Raw genomic sequence first — 5339 nt, forward strand, 5'->3', positions numbered from 1 at the left:
TCAGTTATCATCATCATAACAGTATTTGTAATATGAAACTGATACATAATATTGTATACATAGTACATGCCATAACAGAAATAATCTGTACAGTGCCTAAATCTTAGAAGCATAAGATTTAAATACTAACTTTGATATGAATATTGATAATCGCTGATATTCGAGAGTTAATAGGTCCAAGCAGGCTCAACTGTTAGCGTACTAAAATCTAAAATATATAAAAACATGAAAGAAAGCAAAGATGTAATAATTAAAGGAATAATATATTTAATAATTAATTTACAGAATATTGCGAGTGCATATATGGGCCCTAGTGGTGTCTGAAGCCTGATTTATGTAAACACATATGCAACGCAATTATTAGTAGGAAAATTACATAGCTCAGAATTAATAATACTTACGGACCGCTCATTAAATGCCGTCACTATAATTTGAATGGCTGTTATGTCATTAATAATAGCTTGCTTGTTGTTTAAATCAGGTCTTGTCACAACGTTTCTAGATTGTGTTTTAGAGTGTACTATACCTTTTGTGTTAGATTGCTTTAGGTAAACTAAACATTGTAAAATAATTACCCAATCTAGCTACCTGTTGTAATGTTAGGGTTAAAAGTTTGATTACTTTAACCGTAATTACTTTAGCCTAATAGTAATACTAGAGCATAGTGCCCTAGTATTACGTTACCTACATTTAATATTTTACACAACACCTACTCGATATTTTGTAAACAGGCTTAATTTTATTTTGTTCATACGATTCTGTTCTGTCTATGAGTGGGCTGCCTGATGACGTCATAGGATAGCCTATCTCCGAGATCGCACCAATCCACGTACTGTTATATCTTGTCTCTGTATTTCTGCACTAATCTTGGGTTCAGGTAGTGAAATAAACTAAAGCTTATGGGTCAATAACACCTTATATTTAAACATGGTACTTCAGCCTACAAGTTTCTTTTCTTATGTTAATAAATCAACGTTTAAATAACATTCAACCGGTTTGTGCACACACACACACACAGATAAAGCATAGTGGACTACTATAGATGTTACAAGAACTTCAGATCATCTCAAAAGCGCGGGAACTAGAAGAGCTGAGTGTGCGGTAGCGCCCTCTGACTTGAATTATAAGGAAACTGTGCACGTGCTGGTGGTGTTAGAAAAAGAGTGTAATTGGGTTTTAGCACCCTCACTCTAAACATTATTCGAGTATCAGTGGACCCTCTTGTTTAAAAAAGATATATATATATATAATCAAAATATATATGTCATAAGACAATAGTATTAGGCTTATTATATACAGAAAAAAATGACTTTCTTCCCCCTCCCTGCAACTATCTTGCTGCTGATTTTGGTTCCAGAGCCTTGCCGGATTATCCGTTTTGCCGGACCAACAGAGGTCACGTAATAATAATTCAACAATACACCTCTGACCTACTAATTATACTTTGCTTCTTTATATCGTAAACAGTTGACGAACCAATATCATACGTATCACACAGTTTCCGCACGTAAACACCACGGTCGAGTTGTTTCAAAACTTCTATCTTTGTTTGTTTGTTTTGAATTTCGTGCAAAGCTACACGAGGTCTATCTGCGCTAGGAGTCCCTAATTTACCAGTGAAAGACTAGAGGGAAGGCAGCTAGTCATCACCACCCACCGCCAATTCTTGAGTGAGCTACTCTTTTACCAACGAATAGTGGGATTGACCGTCACATTATAACGCCCCCACGGCTGAAAGGGCGAGCATGTTTGGTGGGACGAGGATTCGAACTCGCGATCTTCAGATTGCGAGTCGAGTGCCCTAACCACCTGGCCATGCCAGGCCCTCCCACCAGGGTATAAATTAGCGTCCCTATTCTGTAACGTATAATTTCGTTTTCTTAGTCTGTTTGGTTGAAGTTAAGCACAAAGCTACACAATGGTCTATCTGTGATCTACTCACCACGGGTGTCGAAACCCGGTTTCTAGCGTTGTAAGTCCGCAAACATACCGCTGTGCCACTGGGGGGCTTTTTAGATGTGTCCAAGGTTCTTTCACCCTTTCGCTGCGTTGTGGTGTAGGGCCTACGGCACGAAATCTGTTTTAACATGTGTACGACACTTGCTAACTAGAATGTACGACACTTGCTAGCTAGAATGTACGACACTTGCTAACTAGAATGTACGACACTTGCTAGCTAGAATGTACGACACTTGCTAGCTAGAATGTACGACACTTGCTAACTTTATTTTCCTATAATCCCACAGAAATGTAGTTTGTGACCGAAAATATTGTTAAGAGCGAGAGTACGAAACGTTGCTTTCAAATCATTGTAAACAATATACTTCGATCACTATAAGTAAACCCATTTTAACATTATATTTACTTAGCTACGCTCATAACTATACATATCTTTAGTTGTGATCTATATAGGTAGATTACTGATCAGAAGTTAATATTTATTGCCTTGGCTACGCTTATAATATATCCCAACGGGGAGTCTCCAAATTTTCCAGTTGTTAGATGTTATGTAGATCACATGAGTCTTATCTTGTAGCTGCTGCATACCTTCAGCAGGTTAATGTGCTATACCCGAACCTCCTGGGGCTTCACCGACATTCACTGCTTTACTACTGTAGCTTACGTCACTGAGTAGCCATAATAAACGTGAAAAAAACAACAAACAAACAAGAAAGGATGAACTATGAACTTTTACCATCTATTGTCATAGAGAAATAAGATCATGCATATATCAAGATTAATAAATAACGTTACTGAGAGTAGTAGGCTTAAAAAATGTCACGCAAACGATTTTTGGTTGCTATTAAGAGATTTCACGACTTTACAAACACAGAATTCCACCATGAAATTATAACCAACCTGTTTTAACAGTTTTGAAACCATGTAACAAAAAAACGCCAAACATTATAACAAAAGTATAATAAAAGAAAACACTACGTCCGCAACGAATGTGATGTTTCTTGGGCTATGCAACACATGGTCAAGGCCTGCTGATTCTGTAAGTGTCAAGTACATTAGACAAGTCTGGCGTTCTGGATGTATTGGGGAATAACATGTCTGTTTCCCTTTATTTAATAATAAACTAGTTTCCCATAGGGTGTTCTAGGAAATACTGACAGAGCTCGAATATGTGTGTAGTTCCAAGAAAAGCTAGCTTTTCGCTTCATGATCGCTTTGTCTTAGTTAAAATCAGTCATCCAGAATTTATGTGAGTTTAAAGTTTGTAGTGCAAACTGTAGAATTCTATTCATTGTTAAAATATAGGAATAAAACACGACATATTACTCCAGAAAACATAACTGTTTCATTTAAGCCAAAGCTTTGCCATTACAGCTTCATCAGGGTTAACAAGACACTTGCTAAAGTCCTGGTTTTACTTTGATTTGTTCTACATATAAATACTGAGAGGCCGAACAGAAGTTAAAGATTTATCAGAAACTCAGTGTTGTAAAATTACGCTCATGTGCAATCTGCATTTAATAAAGTACATTATTTATTTCAAAGCAAATTAATTTTTTGCGATCGAGTTTGATTATAAAACAGTGTCCATAATCTCTGAGAACCTTTAGTTTTGCGAACTTAAAACCTATCTTTTAGTTTCACTTTTACGTGAGAATACAAACAAATAATAATTAAAAGAAGATCCAAATAGTACCAGAATAAAGATTATGTGCTATAAGTCTCTTTTCTTTATTACGTGTTGAAGACTTTAGGTATGGTAATCTTTTGAGTATATCATTTTTTAAATAATAAAACACATATATTTTTACCGACGTATGATAACTTATATTCTCTCTCGTGTCATGAAGAATTTCCAACTTCACCAAATCATAGAATGTAAAGATACAAATAACAATTGAAGAATAATATAGAATCAAAATGTTGTATGTAAACTAGATTCGCCTATTTAAAACGTCTTGTAAAATATTTAATAGTACACAAAAGTAATACGTATATGAAATCCGTAATAAAAGCAGCAGGTATCTTTAAGTACTGAGTTACAAAATGGGTGATATAATTGACAAATATCGTTTCATAAGTTTTCAATAGATTATTGTTGACACGCTTTAACTGGTATGTAGGAAACTATAGGTGTTATCTTTCTATTTTACATGGCCTGGTGGTTTGGGTACCCGACTCGTCATCTGAGGGTCGCGGGTTCGAATCTCTTTCCCGAACATGCTTGCCCTTTCAGCTTTGGGGACATTGTAAAGTGACGGACAATCCTACTATACGTTGTTAAAGAGTTGGCGGAGGGCGTTGTTGTGTAGCTGCTTTTCCTCTAGCCTCTCACTTCAAAATTAGAAATGGCTAGCGCAGATAGTCTCCGATAGCTTTGTGTGAAATTTAAATCGAACAAAATTTTATTTATGTAAAAAAAAAAACACTTTGCACTGCAATCAACGTATATTGATATGCCAGTCTGATAAATAGCACGGGTGTTTATACCAATTATCAACAAGCAGCTACGAAACGAGTCTAGCCACTGTTGTATTAATTTTAAAAATTTTCACCCTTGTTAAGTATTTCTTTATCGTTTTTGAACTTTTGTCCAGTTTATGCCAGACGTCACGATTGTGCTTGCCCTGTACGATGTTATCAATGAGAACACGACCTGTATTTCAGCTTTTCGTAAGAGGGTGTTCTAGTTTGCATTTAACTATTATTCTATTAACCACGTTACTTAGAGAAGTATGATTGTTATTTTAAAGGCAGAAAACACGTTAAAAACAAAGGACGGGAAATACACTAAACACAAAAGGCGGAAACACAGTAAAAATATAGTGTAGAAAGCACAATAAAACAGATAATTACAACTATAAAATCAGAGTCATTCGTTTACAATCTTGTTACTAAATGTAACATAAATATTGTTCTGAGAAGAAATATTTTTAAAGTTTAATTAAAGGACCAACTATTTATTTAGTCGTTATTGGTAAATTTTATCTAAAGTTACTACAAGTAATAAAAACATTTTAAATGTAAAATGATGTGGGGATGGCCATGCCAGAAAGTATGCAAACACTAATATAGGGATGATACAGCTATACATAGATCATTCCTATATGACTTTCAATATTAAAATTTAATGTTACATTGTAAAGTACATGAGTAAAAAATGATTACGAGGTCGGTCAATTCGTCCGACCTCGTAGCGAGAGTCTGTAATAATCAAGATATGTTTGACTCAACTTGGTAAGAAAGTCCTAGGCTCTTAGTTACACTACATTGATGCCTACCCTGACATGACTATGATATTATGATAAACAAACTGCATACCAACAGTCAAAAATATATAACTTCCAACTGCATTAAATTTTAATATTGAAAGTCGTCAT

Source organism: Limulus polyphemus, unplaced genomic scaffold (genome assembly GCF_000517525.1).
Source record: "Limulus polyphemus unplaced genomic scaffold, Limulus_polyphemus-2.1.2 Scaffold1717, whole genome shotgun sequence".
Classification (NCBI taxonomy): Eukaryota; Metazoa; Arthropoda; class Merostomata; order Xiphosura; family Limulidae; genus Limulus; species Limulus polyphemus.